This window comes from Symphalangus syndactylus, chromosome 2, assembly GCF_028878055.3.
Source record: "Symphalangus syndactylus isolate Jambi chromosome 2, NHGRI_mSymSyn1-v2.1_pri, whole genome shotgun sequence".
Classification (NCBI taxonomy): Eukaryota; Metazoa; Chordata; class Mammalia; order Primates; family Hylobatidae; genus Symphalangus; species Symphalangus syndactylus.
This window is the reverse complement of record NC_072424.2, coordinates 112,399,655-112,419,628: the sequence shown is the minus strand read 5'-3', so window position 1 is coordinate 112,419,628 and position 19,974 is coordinate 112,399,655. Positions and strand designations below refer to the sequence as shown.

The window sequence follows — 19,974 nt, the reverse complement described above, 5'->3', positions numbered from 1 at the left end:
AAATAGAACATACAGATACCTGTCTGGTCTTTTGCGCTAGAAGTTAGTAGCCATTTTTCCAAAGAAAGCATTACAGAATTAGTTTCTGGGTTTCCTTTCCATAAGAGCCATTTCAAGAAAGGACCTTCCAAACCGTTATATTAGGAGTCCCTAAAATAAACCTGACATAAGAAAACTCTTTTCACTTATTTTACCCATTATAGACTCTGGTATCTAAAGCTATAGAAGTGATATCAAGATAAAGGCACACATTTGAAGTCCTGAAATTCGTTGTCTCCCAAAATATCTTTGAGGAGGGAATTTGTGGGACACCTGCATGGGTGGCCAAGGTCGTGGACTCCTGAAGTCGCTGCATAAGAAGCACAGTCATTCTGGGTCACTCCCAAGGTGCGGGGAGGGCATCCCTGCTGTCATATCTGGGGTAACAGCCATTCGACTAGAGCACAAATGATTAATATATTCATACATATGGAAGTGTGCACTGTCCATTAGATCTTCAGATCCACTGATTTTTGTTACAAGTATATGAATTTTTTTTCTATTTTTTTTTTTTTTTTTTTTTTTTTTTAGTTTTTAAAATAAAAGTAGCTTGTTCTGTGTTCCTGGGCTTCCTGTAGCATGTTTTGCTCAGGACTCCAACCCCTTTTCTAGTGAGTGTCCTCACGAGTCTCGGAGCTGACCAAGAACACTGGGTTCAACTCTCAGTTATTTCTGTTACTAAATGTATGAGTTTGAGCGAGCTATTTGTTCACTTTAGCCTCAGTTCCTTCATTTACAAAATGGTGCTAATAGCACTCCTTCTCTGTCATAGGCTTTTTTTGTGAATGTTCTTTTTGATAGAGAGCTCAGCATGTTGTTTGGCATATATGAAAAGTTCTCTAATTGTTATTATTATTGTATTATTGTGATGTCAGTGTCTGGCATGGTTGTTGACTCACATGAGACTTTTTAAATTGATTTTTGTGGTTAAACCACAGTCTTGCTGATCCAGCTCTGCTTTCTCTGGGTTTTGACCCACAGGGCTGAATGTGGCTGGAGAAGAACAACAGCCAGTCTGACTGGCCTCACTTTAAATTCCCGACTGTTAATCTCAAGTGGGCACTTAATGCTGCCCTGCCCAGTAATCACACTGGATTTCTCTAATCCAGTCATTTTCCCACTCTCTTAGGTGAGTAGTTCATTCTTTCTTCTCTAGCCTCAAACTTCCCCCATTCTCACTCTTAGCTAATAATCCTACTTCTATTTCAATGGAAAAAAAAAGATGCAATCAGAGGAGATTGCTCCCATCCTCCCTGCATCTCCTCACCTACCTGTCTAGAAGCCTATGAATTCTAGATTGCTTGAAACTATGGCCTGCTGTTCCCCTGGTAAAGCCAGTGCCTTCACTCAAGCACTAGCTCACATTTTCCTCTTACCCACTCTAGCACACTGTTCCAGCATTTTCCCCATCTCCCTGCATCATTGATTTCTTTCTGCTGATTGTTCGCATTGGCATAAAAATATTTTTTCCTCCCACCTTAAAAGATCTTATTTTGACCTTTCTTTATCCTTCAGTTATATCTTTATTTTTCTTATTCCCTTTAGAGCAAAGCTCCTTGAAAGCGTTGACTGTATCAGCTGCCTCTAATTTCTCCTCTCCCCTTCTCTCTTGAACCCATCCCAGTCAGATGCACCCCTGCAGTTGTTCTTGTCAGTCACTGATGACTTAAATGCACTGCTAAACCCAATGATCAGTTCTCAGTCCTCATCCTGCATGACCTATCAGAAGCATGTGCAGAGTGGATCACTTCCTCTTTCTTCTGGGACAATGCACATACCTGCTTTTTCATTTGCCTCTGGCTCTTTATCCTTGGTCTCCTTTGCTGATTATCCAACCTCTCAGTGTTGGAGAACCTCAGAATTCAGACTGTATCTCTGTCGCTCTTTTTTTTTTTTTCTAGACAGAGTCTCACTCTATTGCCTAGCCCAGGCTGGAGTGCAGTGGCACAATCGTGGCTCACTGCAACCACCACCTCCCAGGTTAAAGTGAGCCTCCCACTTCAGCCTTCTGAGTAGCTGGAAGTACAGGTGCATGCCACCACGCCTGGCTAAATTTTGTATTTTTTGTAGAGATGGGGTTTCGCCCTGTTGCAAAGGCTGGTCTCAAACTCTTGGGCTCAAGCAATCCATCCACCTTGGCCTCCCAAAGTGTTGGGATTACAGGCACGAGCCACTGTGCCTGGCCAGACTATGTATCTCTTTTTTTCATCTGCTCTCATCTCTTAGGTCCTTCCTACTAGCCAAAGTTGGGAGCTAGCAATGTCAGCTTCACCTCGTAGAGTGTTAGACATGTCCTACCCCAGACCTACTGACTCAGAATCTGCATTTAAACAAGATTTCCAGGTGATCCACTTACACATTAATATTTATAATCACCCTGTAATACTATCGAATCATGTGGCTTTAAATTCCACTTATTTGCTTACTTGATTCCCAAATCTTATATCTCTAGTCAAGATTCTCTGGTAAAATACAGACTTATTCATCCGACTGCCTACCCACATTTTCACATGGATGTCTTACAGGCATTCCCAACTGAACCTGTTCAAAACTGAGCTTCCATTCTTTCCGCTAAACCGGCTTCTCCAGTATTCTTTCGCCTCTTCAGTAATAACAATTTCATTCTTCCACTGCTCAGGCCAAAACGCTCGGAGTCATCCTTGCTTTTCCCATATCTAGTCTGTCAACAGATCTAGTCAGTTCTACATTTGAAATGTCATCAGGATTTAACCCTTCTCATCACTCTTGCTACTTTGGACCAACTCTGCTTCCCTGCTTGTCCTTGTCTATTTTGAAAATGACGGCCGGAATACATTTTGATCATGTCACTCCTCTGTTCAAAGCCTTCTAATGTTCCTGCCTCACTTAGGGTCTGACCCATGAGACCCCACATGGCTGGTTTCCCCCACTACCTCTCTGACTCTTCAGTGACTTCCCCCCTCCTTTTTCACTTTTCTCCAACCTTACTGTCTTTTTTGCTGTTCCTCAGACACTGCAGGTGGGCTTCTGCCTCAGGGTGTTTCGTACTTGCTGGTCTCTCTGCCCAGTGCTCTTTCCCCAGATCCCTGTGTGTGGCTACCTCCCTCCACTCAGGTCTCTCCTCGTAAGTCACCTTCTCCGATGCTTTCCATGGCCTTGCCGTTGAAAATCTCTGCCTCCACCCCTTCTCCACTGCATACCCACCTTTCTCTTATTTATTTATTAGCAAATCTAACTTTCTCTGCTTTCTCTCCATACATATGCATATATTTATATGTGTATTCATGGATGTATGCATATACATATTTGTTTCTGGTGTTTTTATCCTGTTCCACTGGTTTTTTGTTTGTTTTGTTTTGTTGGTTTTTTTTTTTTTTTTTTGAGATGGAGTCTCACTCTGTCACCCAGGCTGGAGTGTGGTGGCGTGATCTTGGCTCACTGCAACCTCTGCCTCCTGGGTTCAAGCAATTCTCCTGCCTCAGCTTCATGAGTAGCTGGGATTACAGGAGCCCTCAACCATGCCCAGATAATTTTCGGAATTTTTTTTTTTTTTTTTTTTTTTTTTTTTTAGACGGAGTCTTGCTTTGCTACCCAGGCTGGAGTGCAGTGGCGCAATCTCGGCTCACGGCAACCTCGGCCTCCCAGGTTCAAGTGATTTTCCTGCCTTAGCCTCCTGAGTAGCTGGGATTACAGGCATGCACCACCAGGCCCAGCTAATTTTTGTATTTTTAGTACAGATGGGGTTTCTCCATGTTGGCCAGGCTAGTCTCTTAACTCCCGACCTCAGGTGATCTGCCCACCTCGGCCTCCCAAAGTGCTAGGATTACAGGTGTGAGCCACAGTGCCAGGCCTGTTCCACTGGTTTTATTTGCCAACATCTATAAAAATGCCACACTGCTTTACTTACTGCAGCTTTATGATCACTTCTCTTCTTTGATATTGGAATTGGCTTTGCTTGTCTCCTTGCTTTTTCATATGCTTTTTAGAATCAGTTTCTTGAGATCTGTGAAAAATTTTATCAGCATTTTGATTGAAATTATATTGAACTTATAGATTAATTTAGGGAGAACTGACATTCTTATTACATTGAAAGTTTCTATGCATAAAATGGCATTTCTCTCCATTTATTTAGGTCATCATTAATGTTTGATAGTTTTATAATTTTCTCATAATGATCTTGCACATTTTTGTTATGTTTTTTCTTATATTACATATTTTTCTTTATGTTGTAGAGGTTGTATATGAATAATAGACTTTTTTCTTTGGGGATGGCTTAGATTTATAGAAAAGTTGTAAAGATAGTACAGAGAATTCTCACAGACTCCCCTCAGCCAGTTTAAGTTTCCCTAATGTTATCTCACATATACCCTGATATATTTGTCAAAGCTAATAAACCAACATTAGTACATTTCTATCAACTAAACCCCAGACTTTCTTTGGATTTGACCCGTTTTTCCATTACCTTTTTTCTGTTACAAAGTCCCACCCAGGATACTATGTTGCATTAAGTTTTTATGTTTCCATAGTCTCCTAAGATTTGAGATTTATGATTCTCAATCTTTCCTTGTTTTTCATGACATTGACAATTCTGATGAGTAGTAAGTATTTTGAGAAACCTCCCTCAATTTGGGTTTGTGTATTTTCTTATGATTAGCCTGGGGCTCTGGATTTTAGAAAGCTAGCACAGTGGGAAAGTGCCCTTTCTTATTACACGACAGCAGGACATCCCTGCCAGCCATGTGATATCACTGGTGGTGTTAATCTTGATCCCATACTTAAGATAGTGTTTGCCATCACATATGATATATTTTACTCACAAATCCTGGTTTTGTGTGTGTGTCTGTGTATTTTTGTTTGTCTTCTAAAAAGTAACCTCCATAATTTCCCTCTTTTTTGTTTACTGCTCTTTCTCTGGTGTTAGCACAGTGCCTGGCACATAGTGGGCACTCTAAATATTTGTTGAATGAACACTAAATGGATATTTTCTTTCCTGTTTTGTACCAACTACTGATGATATTCAATAAAATGTTAAATATTTCATGTGAATTTAAGACCTAGAAAGTATTTATAGCTGACAGTTGATCAATTGCTCCAACATGTCAATAACGTTGGGTTAAATTAAACAAGAACAAAAACAAAAATCAAAGAATAGTACCTAAACTCTTGAGACATGAATGGAAATATTATTAAGAAAAACTAGGCAGATTTTAAATGGCAAATATATTATGGTTATAGAAGTAAAATGAAGCTACTCTTGATCTTTTAAGAAATGTTTCTCTTTTTAAATTGACAAAAATTTTATATATTTATAATGTACAACATGATGTTTTGATATTATCTACATACATTATGGAATGGCCAAATCAGGCTAATTAACATATGCATGACCTCACATCCTTATAATTTTGGGGGTGTGAGAACACTTAAAACCTAATCTCTTAGCAATTTTCAAGTACATAATGTACTGTTATTGACTGTAGTTACCATGATGTACAATAGATTTCTTGAACTTATTCCTCCTATCTAGCTGACATTTTGTAATCTTTGACTAACACCTCCTCAATCTCCCCCACCCCTCAGCCTCTGGTATTCTCCATCTTGAGATCAAGGTAGCATTTTAAAAATACCAAAAGTTTATTGGATGACTCAGCTAATACCTAGATGTGTTGAAAAACCAAACATGAATGTACAGGTACCATTTAAATTGGATACCTCCAGTTTCATCTCTGGGCACTCCGCACCATCTCAGACTGTGCTCCTGGAGTATGCAAGCATGTGCTTTTCCCTTAGTGTGCGAGATCTTCCCCTCCAGTTGCCTTGTCTCCTTTCTTCTGCTTAGAATACTCCAGCCCTCCTCTTGAACACCCTACTCCCACCCCCATTTATTCACATGACTAAACCGTACTCAGTTGCATAGCACTCCCTCCAGGAAGATTTTCCCAAAACTTCTAGACAGGGTCGGGTGCCCCCGAATATGTCCATAACTCCTGACATTTGCCCTCCTCGAACATTTAGTAGCTGTACCATGACTCTATTCATTTGCCTGGGGCCACCCCTAGAGTGAAATCTTGTCCACTGTTTTATCTCTTGTTGAGAAATGACTTGTTTATCTGCTAGAGAAAGGAAATTTGTATATTGTACTAAATACCAAGCACAGTGTAATAAATTGTCAGAACACCAAAGATTCATTTATAATAGTAAGTAAGCTTATGCATTATTTAAATTAAAACCAATAGTTCTACCATGCTTCCTAATGGTAGCTTTTGTATTATGGATAACTTTTTATGCAACATTTCTTTAACTGTGTAATGAGAAAATACATTAGGGGTTGAGATTGCACATGGTCAGATTGCCCTAACCACATAGTCTCATATGTAGCTCATTCGATCTAGTCTTTAGGGTTTGGAAACTTTCTTGTCTAGGCCCTTTTTATCATTGCACACATTTACGGGTTCGTTGTGGAGCTGGCTTATCACTTGGTCAATATGTTTTATTGTAAGTAAGCAATCTAATAATTCAGACAAAAAGAAGATGACTTCTTCTCTCAAGACCAAGTTTTTTTTTTAACCTCAGTTATCTAGATATTAAATTCTTTGCTTAACAATGCCTAAGTTGATCTACAATATGACTGTGAAAGAGTGTTATAATATATCATTTTATGACCAGAATGTTGGTGTCCCTACCCCAAAGTCATATGTTAAAGCCCTCACCCCTAATGGGATGATATTTGAAAATAGGGCTTTGGGGAGGTAATTAGGTTTAAATTAGGTCATGGAGGTAAATCCTCATAATGGAGTCAATGTTCTTAACCCTTTTCCCGTTTGCCCTGAGAATACTCACCAGAAGTGCTTGTGGCTACAGCGTTTACCCCAAGATAATTTGCCACGAAATATCTCACTTTTATTATTATTTTGGCATTGCTCTAGTGTATCAACTTTGGAAACAAAAGACATCATTCTTTTTATAGTATTCTGTTTGTAGTAGTGGTACTTCTATTTACAAAATATAGTAATTCTCGATTGCTGAAAATGTCAAATCCTAGAAAACGTAGCATTCCTACACGTGATGTTAACATCATTCTCAAGCAGTTGTTGGCCATAGATTCATTTGATGAAACTGATTTTTCCAAAATAGATAATTCTGATGATTCAGATGATTCTGATGTTAGTTCTGTTTAGAAATAACTCCAAGAGCAGTTTTTCTATTTTATTTTCACATTGAAAATCAGATTTGCTTCAGTCCCAAAGAGCATGTTTATGTAAAATTCAATGAGCACTGGCAGCAAGCTGCATTTTTTTTTTTTTTCTAAATGGGAAAAGGGTTAAAGAAGAGGAAGAGAGAAATTTCCCTCTCAGTCTTCCTGTATATGCATCAGGGAAAAGCCATGTGAGCACACAGCCAGAAGGTGGCTGTCAGGAGAGAGAGAGCCCTCAGCAGAACCCAACGACACTGGCGCCTTGATCTTGGACTTCCTAGCTTCCATAATCGTGAGAAACTAATGTCTGTTGTTTAAGCTACCCAGTCTGTGGTAATTTGTTATAGTCACCTGAGCTGACTAAGACACATATCATATGTTCTTCAGAGTGCTCAAAAATTCTGTCTAAGAATTCTCTCAAAATCTTCTGGGAAAATATAGCTAATGTAACCATTTGAGGAAAGATATGGACATACTGAAGATCCCATCAGTATTCTGGAAAGATTTCATTTGCTTCAGTGATCCCTTATTTATCATTTTTGCCCTCATCCATAATTCCCTTGTATGGGAATAAGCAAAATGGTGAAGTGGTGAAATGATACAAATTGAGAAACTCTTATAGGATTTTTATTTAAAATGGTATACATGCAATATTATATGTAAACTCTTGGAAAAACTCATTTTGACATGAACTACCCTATATTCTACAAATCTTCCTGGGTTAATATCATCCAAAGTTTACCTAGATTAAGAAAAAATTAATAATAGCAATTTGTCGGCTGAGTGCGGTGGCTCACACGTGTAATCCCAGCACTTTGGGAGGCTGAGACAGGTGGACCACTTGAGGTGAGGAGTTCGAGAGCAGTCTGGCCAATGTGGTGAAACCCCATCTCTACTAAAAATACAAAAATGAGCCGGGTGTGGTGGTGCACGCCTGTAGTCCCAGTACTCAGGAGGCTGAGGTAGGAGAATTGCTTCAACCCAGGAGGCGGAGGTTGCAGTAAGCTGAGACTGTGCACTCCAGCCTGGGTGACGGAGAGAGACTCTGTCTCAATTAAAAAAAACAAAATAGCAACTTGTTATAAAATAATGATATTTAATAAATACATAGAGATAATAGAAGGACTGTATTAAAATTAGGTTCTTATAGTTTTTTCATAGCTTGATCCCACTACCACCAAGGAACTAAATGCTTTACTATATCCTTAAAAATAATCTTGCACATTTAGATGGTTTCCTAAAATTCTATGTACTTTTGAGAGCCCAGAGGATGTTCCAAACAGGTTTCAAGTATTCTGTGTACTTGGCCTAAGTTTTAAAATTGAAATTGAAAAAAATAACTTTAAACCAACTAATTATCTCTTCTTTAAGTGTGAAAACAGGAGGAGGAAGTCTTCAGTTACCACTCCTGGGATTGGTATGTGTGTTAGTCAGGGTTCTCTTAGAGGGACAGAACTAACAGGATATAAAGGGGAGTTTATTAAGTATTAACTCACATGATCACAAGGTCTCACAATAGGCTGCCTGCAAGCTGAGGAGCAAGGAGAGTCAGTCTGAGTCCCCAAACTGAAGAACCTGGAGTCCGATGTTTGAGGGCAGGAAGCATCCAGCATGGAAGAAACATGTAGGCTGGGAGGCTAGGCCCATCTCTCTTTTTCACGTTTTTCTGCCTGCTTTATATTTGCTGGCAGCTGATTAGGTTGTGCTCACCAGATTAAGGGTGGATCAGCCTTCTCCAGCACACTGATTCAAATATTAATCTCTTTGACAATACCCACACAGACACACCCAGGGTAATACACTGTATCCCTCAATCTAATGAAGTTGACACTCAGTATTAACCATCACAGTATGTATTACCTAGGAGGGTCCGTAGATACATAAGCAGTACTTAGTTAACTTAGGTATTTGAGATCATTAACTTTCTATTACTCCTTTGACACAAGGGGCCTCAGAACTTCAGGAGACATACTCTTATATTACTTGGAATTTTATTGTAGTTGTATCAGTGAGGATAACCTAGTAATATGATAGCAAAAGAAAAACAAAAACAAACCAACCAATGACTTTGCATAATTCCCTCCCATACCTAATGAATATTTCCTTCCCATATTTATACTTAATGCACATCCATAGGGAGTTCAGCTCCCCATAGTCATTCAGGGACCTAGAACCAAGGTATAGGAAAGAGAACATGGTAAATGGTGTGGTTGCTATTGATGCTTTCATGCCAGAAGTTGCGTGTGTCACTTTTCTTCACATTTTATTGGCCAAAGCAAGAAAATGGCCATACTTTAGTTTCAAGGACAAAGAAGCATGGAAGTTCAATTCTATATGTCCAGAAGGGCAACAGGAATATTTGCAAACTATTCTAATGACTTAGAGGTCCACTGCCATGCACTCCCCCAAACCTAACAGTTACTCAATATTACTGATATAGGTAGAGAAATACATGACACACATACATATACAGCATTACAACAATAACAGGATATTATAACTTCTTTTTTTTTTTTTTTTTTTTTTGAGACAGAGTCTCGCTCTATCGCCCAGGCTGGAGTGCAGTGGCGCGATCTCGGCTCACTGCAAGCTCCGCCTCCTGGGTTCACGCCATTCTCCTGCCTCAGCCTCTCCGAGCAGCTGGGACTACAGGCGCCCGCCACCACGCCCGGCTAATTTTTTTGTATTTTTAGTAGAGACGGGGTTTCACCGTGGTCTCGATCTCCTGACCTCGTGATCCGCCCGCCTTGGCCTCCCAAAGTGCTGGGATTACAAGCGTGAGCCACCGTGCCCGGCCAGGATATTATAACTTATTTGAAGGAGATTATAACTATGTCAGTTAGAAACTTGTATATATAGATGTAAGAAGAGACAATATATCAGGTTATTTGATTTTAAAACCTCATTCTGCTGTATCATTGCCCTTATTCAACCTGAAGAAGGTACAAAAGATATATCTTTGTCTCTCTACAACCCTTAGGATTAAGGATCCCCTTGTAAAAGGGAGAGGGGAGTATTTCAGAGGCATTCAACCCAGAGTGATTCCATCTTGAATAGGGGCTGGGTAAAATAAGACTGAGACCTACTGGGATACATTCCCAGGAGGTTAGGCATTTTTAGTTATAGGATGAGATAGGAGGTGGGCATGAGATACAGGTCACAAAGACCCTGCCAATAAAACAGGATGTGGTAAAGAAGCCGGCCAAAATCCACCAAAACCAAGACAGTGATGAAAGTGACTTCTGGTCATCCTCAGTGCTCATTGTATTCTAATTATAATTCATTAGCATGTTAAAAGACACTCCCACCAGCGCCATGACAGTTTACAAATGCTATGGCAAACATTCGGAAATTGCCCTATGTAGTCTAAAAAAGGGAGGGACCCTCGATTCTGAGTAATACCCACCCCTTTCCTGGAAAACTCATGAATAATGCACCCCTTGTTTAGCATATCATCAAGAAATAAATATACTCAGTTGAGCAGCTCATGCCTCTGCTCTGCCTCTGGAGTAGCCATTCTTTTATTCTTTTACTTTCTTAACAAACTTGCTTTCACTTGAAAAAAAACAAAAAACCTCATTCTGCTGAATCCCAGGAAACAAATCCTAGATTCTGGGAAACCATGCAGAGCTTTTGGAGAAAGTTGAGTAGCAGGTTGAGGTGGAATCTTGTGGAGCACCAATATTTGGGTGCGCGAAAGAAGTGGTAAGGGAGATTGGGGAGAAAATGTGAGCATTCAAGAAGAACCAGAAGAGTATTGATCCAAGAAAGCAGAAAATGTGCAGATGTCATGAGCAATTAACAGTGTCAGATGAGGCAGAGCACTCCAGAAAGCTAAAGGCTGAAAAGGGGCCAATGAAATGGGCACTGTAGAGGTCTTCGGTGGCATATCCACGGAGAACCTCAGTGCACCTCAGATTCAAAGTCACAATTCTGAGCTCATTATCCTTCTCTCCAATCATACTCTTCCTCCTGCACATTCTATTTTAATTTTTGGCATCTAGCCACCAAAGCTAGAAAGCTGAGAATAATTATATGCTCCCAGAACACCCACATCCACTCAGTTTTGTGCATATTTATATCCCTGAATATTTGTTAGATTTTACTCTCTTCTCCATCTGAACCCCACAGCTCTAATTCAAGCTTTTGTCAGCACTTGCCTGCACTATTTTATGACCTCTTTACCAATCTGCATGCCTCTGGTCTTGTTCTCTTAAACCCATCTGTGTTGATTATGAGTGTCTGCATTATAAATTATTTTAAGACTGTGTATCTTAAAGCAACATGAATAAACACTATCTTATAGTTTCTGTGGGTCAGGAATGCAGGAGAAGCTTAAGCTCTGTTGTTCTGTCTTGGGGTCTCTGATGAAGTCATACTCAATATTCTGGCTGGAGTTGCACTTGTCTGAAGCTTTGATTGGAACTAGAGGATCCACTTCCCAGGTGAATCTCAAATGGCTCACATACTGGTTGGGATTGTTAGTTGAAGGCCCCAGTTCCTCCTTGGTAACCCACTCTACAGAACTGTTTGAATGCCCTCATGGCCTGGCAGCCTAGCTTGCACCAGATCAAACAGTCCAAGATGCCAAGGCAGAAGCTGAAATTCCTTTTATAACCTAGCCCCAAAAGTTACCTTTGTCACATCTACCATACTCTATTGGTTATGCATGTTCTGTTGGAGGAAGGAGACTATGGAAAGGCATGAATATCAAAAGGCTATGATCATTGGAGTCATCTTGGAGCCTGGCTATCACAACACTCACCTCATTGCTACATCAGAGTGATCCCTTAAACATGAACCTGTCTAATTAAAATGAAAATGGTGAAGATACACTGTGGATAGAGGAACTGAGAAGAATGGTGGTGAAGGTCTGAAAGAGAGTGGAAGATAAAGCAGCAATTTACTATGGGCAAGCAAACAGATACGTCAAATGACATTGAGGGTTTCACTTAAGGCCAGTGGTAAGCATTCTAGCTGTAGAATAATAAAGCAGAGATTTTGAGTGTGATGCAGTGTTGGGACTTTGACAGAACATACAGTATAAGAATGGGAGTGCCTGGTTGTTGGTGATGAATTCAAGTCATCAACCATGGGGTCCAGACTAGGTAGTAAAGGAAGTGACTTTAGGAAGACATTGATTGTTAGGAGAAAATGGAGTCATCAGGGGACTTGAAATAGACATATAACACCAAAAATAGATTTAAAGGCACTAGTGAATGTGAAAAACTTCAAAATATATGAGGTAAGTTCAGAGAGTAGGCATTAGAGCTCAAGGTGTCACATGTGGGAGGATTCTGGATTATAACCCAGTCTAGGATGTGGCAGTAGGTATAAAAGGCTGGAGTTTAGAGAAAGTAAAGGCCACTAGAACTCAGAAATTCAAGAACCTGGGAATCTAGAGTGTTGGAAATGTCATCCACATGGACACTAATGGTCACTGGTGTTATCATTGTGATAGCAGGACATGGGATAGAGAAGTGCGCTATGAGCAGGTACCAAGGTTTATGATGGATGTCAAGCAGCTGGTAGAGGACAGCAATCAGGAAGGAAGGAGGCAGAACAGTCAGATGCCATGAGGGTCTTCATGCAAGGATAGAGGAACAAGGATTTGGAAGAAAATCTGAGGGTCTGTGAGGATACTGACGCCACCACAGTCTCATAGTTGGCTGATGGCACTGTCATTTGAACGGGTTTGCTGATGTGGAGGAAGGTTTAGCGTCCTTCACTTCAGAACGTTTTCTGGGGAGGTGGTGACTGTGAAGAAATCTAGTTTTACTGAAGATAAGATGGTAAAGTTGTTGATATGGTTTGGCTCTGTGTCCCCAGTCAAATCTCATGTTGAATTATAATCCCCAATGTTGGAGGTGGGGCCTGGTGGGATGTGATTGGATCACGGGGGCAGATTTTCCCCTTGCTGATCTCGTGATGGTGAGTGAGTTCTCATGAGATCTGGTTGTTTAAAAGTGTGTAGCACCTCCCCGCTTACTTTCTTCCTCCTGCTCCAGCCATGTAGGACATGCTTGCTTCCCCTTTGCCTTCCAACATGGTTGTAAGTTTCCTGAGGCTTCCCCAGCCATGTTTCCTGTACAGCCCGGGGAACTGTGAGCCAATTAAACCTCTTTTCTTTATAAGTTACCCAGTCTTAGGTAGTTCTTTGTAGCAATGCAAGAACAAATGAATACAATTGTCTTTCTGTGAAGATGTGTTTAGGGATGTGTGTGTGTATGTGTGTACGTGTGTGTCTGTCTGTAAGAAAGTTTAATTACTGTGAAATAGGAATTTCAGAAAGTATAGTTGAAAAAAGTTGAAGAAAGGAAAAGAGTGGAAGGTTAGATTGGTGAAAAGGACACATGGAGATATCTGAGGATGAGAGTAGGGAAAACCGATGAGAAGCTTACATTTCAGACAATGACCTGTGGGGACAGAGGAGATGTAAGGTCAAAATAAGTGTCCTTGTGGTTTCAAATAAAATTCTGGCATAAGGTTTTGGCAGAGATACAGCAGACTGAGAATAGGAATTTAGGACAACAGCATTTGAATAGAGTCTGCCTGATTGGAGGAGTGTGAACAGTCCAGCTGAGTCTTAGGGTCCTCAGCTTCAGGTCCCCACAGGAGGAGAAACTATTTCCCATCTAGAAAGGTACTGGAAGGTCAAGGAGCTGAGGAGAGTTTCAATCAATGGGCATGGAGTAGGGGTTTAAATCTGGATATGACCAGTTGTCAAGTTAACAATATTTTACCAATACCAACTTCTTGGTTTTGATACTGTACTATATATAGTTACATAAGATTTTATGATTGGAAGAAGCTGAGTGAAGGGTACGTTGGACTCTCTGTATTATCATTTCTATTTTCTGTGAGTTGTTAATTATTTTAAGATAAAAATTTCCTTAAAAAGAGGGCTATCAGGCACAGTCTTAGGGGGTCTAAAATCTGTAAGGGAGAAAATGAAGAATGGTACACGTTGTGGGACTAAATAGAAGAGATAGGTAGTTGAGGGATATGTCTTCATAATTGTTTCTAAATGTCTAGGGGCTAGAAGGGTCTCATTCAAATCTCTGTGGACAGGATACCTAGGAAGCTTACTCAGAAAATCTCATTGAGGCCTGGTGCAGTGGCTCATGCCTGTAATCCCAGCACTTTGGGAGGCTGAGGTGGGTGGATCACTTGAGGCCAGGAGTTCGAGACTAGCTTGGCCAACATGGTGAAATCCTGTCTCTACAAAAAATACAAAAAAATTAGCCAAGCATGGTGGTGCGTGTCTGTAGTCTCAGCTGCTCGGGAGGCTGAGGCAGAAAATTGCTTGAACCTAGGAGGCGGAGATTGCAGTGAGCCGAGATGGTGCCACTGCACTCCAGCCTGGGCAACAGAGCAAGACCTTGTCTCAAAAAAAGAAAAGAAAAGAAAATCATATTGAATGTAACTCCAAAGCTCCCCATGGATAAGGACTTTTTGCCTACTTGGGTGACTGCTGAATCTTCAACACCTAGGGCAATCAGTCAGTATTAGGCACATAGAGGTGCTCTTTGGTTGAATGAATGTATAATTAATATTTCAGGAACTAGTACTGGGGTGTAGATTCGGAAGGGTTATTTATCTATTTATTCACATTTTCTTCTGTTTATTTTCCAAGGACTCAAACTTACCCAATATGGCCATTATTCTCTCAAAAAACATGAGCAAATGACTTCTGGAGCTGATCTTCAATATTTTAGAGAAATAATTGAAAAGAATTTTTGTGGGGGAATAAAATTTTACCCAGAAAGTAAAATAGACGACCTCTTTTTATGAGACTCTAGTGTTCTTAACAAGCTGTCTAAAAACTTCTATTTCCTATTTAAAAGAAAAATTCACACAACTCTTTCTAGAAACTTCTGCACTAAACAACTTCTTTGCTCTTTAACGGGAGGATAAAAATAGTAATATTTACCATTTAATGTGCACTTGTATGGCCTGGCATCGTGGTAAACAGTTACGTACCTTATTTTATTTAATTTTCCCAACAACCCTCTGCAGTTATTAGCTGTGTTTTACAAGTCAAGAAAATTAGACTCAGAAAGGTTACAATATAACTTGTGGTCACACAGCCAAAATGTGGAGAAGCAAAGGTTTGAATGCAGTCTGATTCCAGAGCCTGGACCCTTAAATTTTTTTTAATTAAAGTATAATTTACATGCAGTGTGATTTACCATTTTTGTGTACAGTTCTGAGTTTTCATGAATGCATGCAGCTAGGTGACTACCACCCCAGCAAGATGTAGAATATTTTCCTGGATCCAAAAAATTCTTTCTTTCTTTTTTTTGAGATGGGGTTTTGCTCTTATTGCTCAAGCTGGAGTGCAGTGCTTCAGTCTCGGCTCACTGTAACCTCCACCTCCTGGGTTCAAGAAATTCTCCTGCCTCAGCCTCCTGAGTAGCTGTAACTACAGGCAGCTGCAAACACACCTGGCTAATTTCTGTATTTTTAGTAGAGACAGGATTTCACCATGTTGGACAGGCCGGTCTTGAATTTCTGACGTCAAGTGATCTGCCTGCCTCAGCCTCCCAAGTGCTGGAGTGTGAGCCACCACACCTGGCCCCAAAAAGATTTTTCATGCCTTTTTGTAGTCAACTTATCCCCCAATACCCAGCTCTTGGCAACCACTTGTTGGGAGAAAAGCTGAGTGTTGGGAGAAAAGCTGAGTGTTGGGAGAGAAGCTGAGGCAGGGCTTGCATGTCTGCTAGACTTGCTGGCTCCTTGCTTCTAGCACTCCCATTATCTCAAGCAGCCATATGTTTCTCATTCACTTGATACACTGTTTCCTATCAACCCCCACATCCTCACCACCTGTTTGTTTGTTGAGCACCAATAAATAGTGTGGGCTCCCAGAGCTCAGGGCCTTTGCAGCCTCCACACTCGCGATGGCCCCCTGGTCCCACTTTCTCTCTCAAACTGTCTTTTTCTCATTCCTCTGGCTCTGCCGGACTTCGTTGCTCCCACGACCTGGTGTTAGGTCTGATCACCTCAACATTCCTAGCTGCCCAATGTGGGGTGACAAAGACCCTGGTGAAGGAATGCCAGAGCACATGAAAGCTGAGGATGCATTGTCAAAGGGCACCTGAGGATGTCTAAAAGAAGCTGAGCCTGGGAAGAACCAGGGTAACAATGGGACAAAGTAAAAGCAGACATTCTGCTTCTTTAAGTTTTTTAAAGCACTTGTTATGAAGTAGGGGAGTAAAAGTTAGTGCTCAGAATTTGTTGTCACTGTTTGGTGCAGTGAAACAGTTTCGTCATGGTTCCTGGAGTGGGGGACTGTGGAGTTGGATGGATGGGGAATAATTGGAGGAGATTTTGGAAGGGCCTATAGGGACGGAGTGGTGGCAGGTGGCACAGGGGGTGCTGCTGGAGCGACAGTGGCGGGGGTCCCGAGGGGGCCCGAGGCTGCCCTCCTGGGCATGCAAGGGCGGAGGGGACCACAAGTCCCTTTTCTGAGAGGCCCTCCTGCCGCCACCATCCCATGCCCCCACGGGAGCCCCCTGGGGCTAGCTCACAGCCATGGGCCTCGGGGCCGCTGCTGCTGATGGGTTGAAGCCACCCCACGAGCTCAGGAGGCGCAGGGAGACGGCCTCCAGCTCCCATGTGGGGCTGCAGGAGCAGGTGGGCTGCAAAATGCCTGAAGCTATGGCACTGTGGGAGAGGCCGGAGTGGCTGAGCACCCATGGGTGCTCCCGGAGGGTGCATGGCTGGCTGTGGCAGTCTTGCTGCTGCTGCCTCACCTGGCGTGGTGCCCAGTCACCTTCCCCACCTACTGTAGCCCCCAGCCATGCCCACAGAGCTTCCCTTCGGGCGGCGCTGCCTTCCCCTGGGCAGTGGAGCCTGACATGGGGGCAGCTGCTGGCATCAGCACCCTTGCTCCAGTCGTGGGCCTGGGACACCAGGCTTCTCATGTGCAGGCGTCTGAGCTGCTCCAGTGACGAGGGTAGGATCCACAGCCCCTTGGTGAAGCCTGAGCGAGACTGGGTGACAGGCAAGGAGAGAATATGTTATTCCATCCTTGGGCCACAGATTTATGGCAAGGATGGTGGATTTCTTTATTCTCTTTTTGTAAAGGCAACCATTGTCTTAAGCATTATGCACCTCAGTGGGATAGAGGATATCTCTAAGTTTGCTATGCATTACATATTGGAATAAATAGATGAAGACACATCAATGGAAGACTTGCAGAAAATGATGGTTGTGGCTCTTATATACAGATTATTAGTTTGTTTCTATGAGATAATTTGCATTTGGGGAGCAGGTGGAGCTACCCCAGGGAAGTTCCTGCTGGGGCTTCGAGTTGTGACATCAGTGCTTATTGCACTAAGTTGGGTTTTAGTGATTCCTTCCTCAAATGTTAGCATTACAACGTCCACTATATGAGCTTTGATCAAGGATTTTTTGATTGCTTCTTTTTTCACTGCTTTCATTACACTGCTGTTTTTTCAGCATAATTGAACAGCCTATGACATTATAGCAGGGACCACTGTGGTAAAAAGAAATGGGGTCAGATGATGCCCCCTAAAGCCCTGATTTCCACACACTGTAATGACAAGTCTAAATCATGTCTCAAGGCTATCAGTATCCCTGGGTTACACCAATTGATGATTTAGAAATTAAAGCAGTCACTCCAGTGTGATGCAGGTGACTACTCTGAAAGTATTGATTTTGCTTGAATGCCAAAGAACTTTTCCAGAAGAAAAACCTATTTAAATTCAAGTATTAAAATTTTTAGATCAAAAAGGCAAATTATTTTATAAACAATGGAAAATATATACTTTCTTAATATCTAAGAATTTGCTGAAAGCATTTTCAGCTTTGAAATCTCCAAATGAAATTTTAAAGTTTATTTTGGTTTATCCCAAAGTAATAGAAAATGTCCAGTTGTGTTTTGTAAACACCTATGTAACTCATCTTTTAGTTCACACTTCCTGGGGAGCCACCAAAGAAGGTCCACATGGGAGTTAGGGGACCCTTACCCACAGGAACAGTCGATCTATTACTTGGAAGGTCAAGTCTAAATTTAAAAGGTGTCACTGTACATACGGGAATAATTGACTGTGATTATACCGGAGAAATTCAATTAGTTCTTAGTTCCTCGACTCCATGGTATGCCTCCCCAGGAGGAAGAATTGCTCAGTTGTTGCTGTTACCTTACCTAAAACTAGGAAGCAGCACAGTGAAAAGAACAGGAGGCTTTGGTAATACTAATCCAGCAGGAAAGGCTGTGTATTGGGTTAATCAGGTGTCTGACAAAAGACCCATTTGCACAGTAGCTATTCAGGGAAAAGATTTTGAAGGACTAGTAGATACTGAAGCTGGTGTCTCTATTATTGCTATAAATCAATGGCCCTGGCACTGGCCTAAGCAAAAGGCATCCATTGGTATTGTTGGAGTAGGAGCTGCCTCAGAAGTTTTTCAAAGTTCCTTGATTTTACCATGTTAAGGGCTGGGTGGTCACGAAGGGACAATCCAACCTATCATTACACCTATTCCTGTTAATTTATGGGGCAGAGACCTATTGCAACAATGGAGTGCTGAAATATCTATTCCTATGGATCAATATAGTAATGATAGTAGACATATGATGAGAAATATGGGAAAAGGACTAGGAAAAGATAAAAAGGGCCAATCAGAACCTTTAGAATTAAAAGGGCAAACAGATCAGGCTGGATTGGGCTGTCATTTTTAGGAGCAGCCATTGTTGAGCCTCTGGCTCCCATTCCTCTTGTTTGGCTAACTGCCAAACCAGTTTGGGTGGAGCAATGGCTGCTGAAACAGGAAAAACTGGGGCCTTTAAAAGAATTGGTACAGGAACAATTGCAAAAGGGACATATAGAGCCTACTTTCTCCCTTTGGAATTCTCCTGTATTTGTCATTAAGAAAAAATCAGGGAAATGGAGAATGTTAACAGATTTAAGGGCCGTTAATGCTGTGATTCAACCCATGACTGCAGCTGAACAACACCTGACAGGACAAAAGGAAAATAAAAAGGCTGGACAAGATACATGGTGGATGGATGCACATACAAAGAGCTGGGAAAAAGGAAAGATAATTAGGGAAGAGGATTTGTTTGTATCTCTCCGGGTGACAATCAGGTGCCTGTGTGGGTGCCCACCAAACATCTGAAGATCCATCATGAGCCACAGCATCTAGTGGACCCACCTGTACAGTGCAAATTGAAGGTTTAAGGATTGCTCTTCAGCCTCAATTTGCTTTCTCTATGCCTTGTGTTAATCAGAAGAAAGCCTATTTCTCATTATCAATGGTAAGTTTTACCCCGCGGTAATTAACCAAAGCAGCAGAAGCTGAGTTACAAATGCTTCAGCAATGGCATGCCTCCCAGCTACAGCCACAAAAGTTTTTGCTTCTGTTTTAGTAGATTTACTAATGTAGGGTGAGGGTATGCTTGTGTTTTTGCAGGAGATAAACTGTGTAGGTGCCCTCAAGATGTGTATGACCATGAAACAGGAGACTGGAAGGACCCATGGATCCCAACCATGGACAAGGTTCCCCCAGTATGAGCCATGCTGAGAAACTGCTGGAGCACCAAAGTTTTACCTATAGATGCTTAATGGACCAATGTTTTCTGACTGAACTGCTCTCTCCCCTGAATACAAGAGACCCTAATAAGTAGGCAGGAGTATCATCGCCCCATTCAGCATGAAGAAGTTGCAGAAGATGGACCTTCATCCTTCTGCAACCCCTAGGATTAAGGGTCCTCTTGTAAAAGGGAAAGGGGA

At 41.6% G+C, this 19,974-nt stretch overlaps 1 pseudogene; it reads left to right on the top strand.

The window, feature by feature from the left end:
• LOC129462344 (protein FAM8A1-like) overlaps positions 1 to 17,746 on the top strand; it is a 125,410-nt pseudogene extending 107,664 nt beyond the window's left edge.
• The last annotated feature ends 2,228 nt before the right edge of the window (positions 17,747 to 19,974 follow it).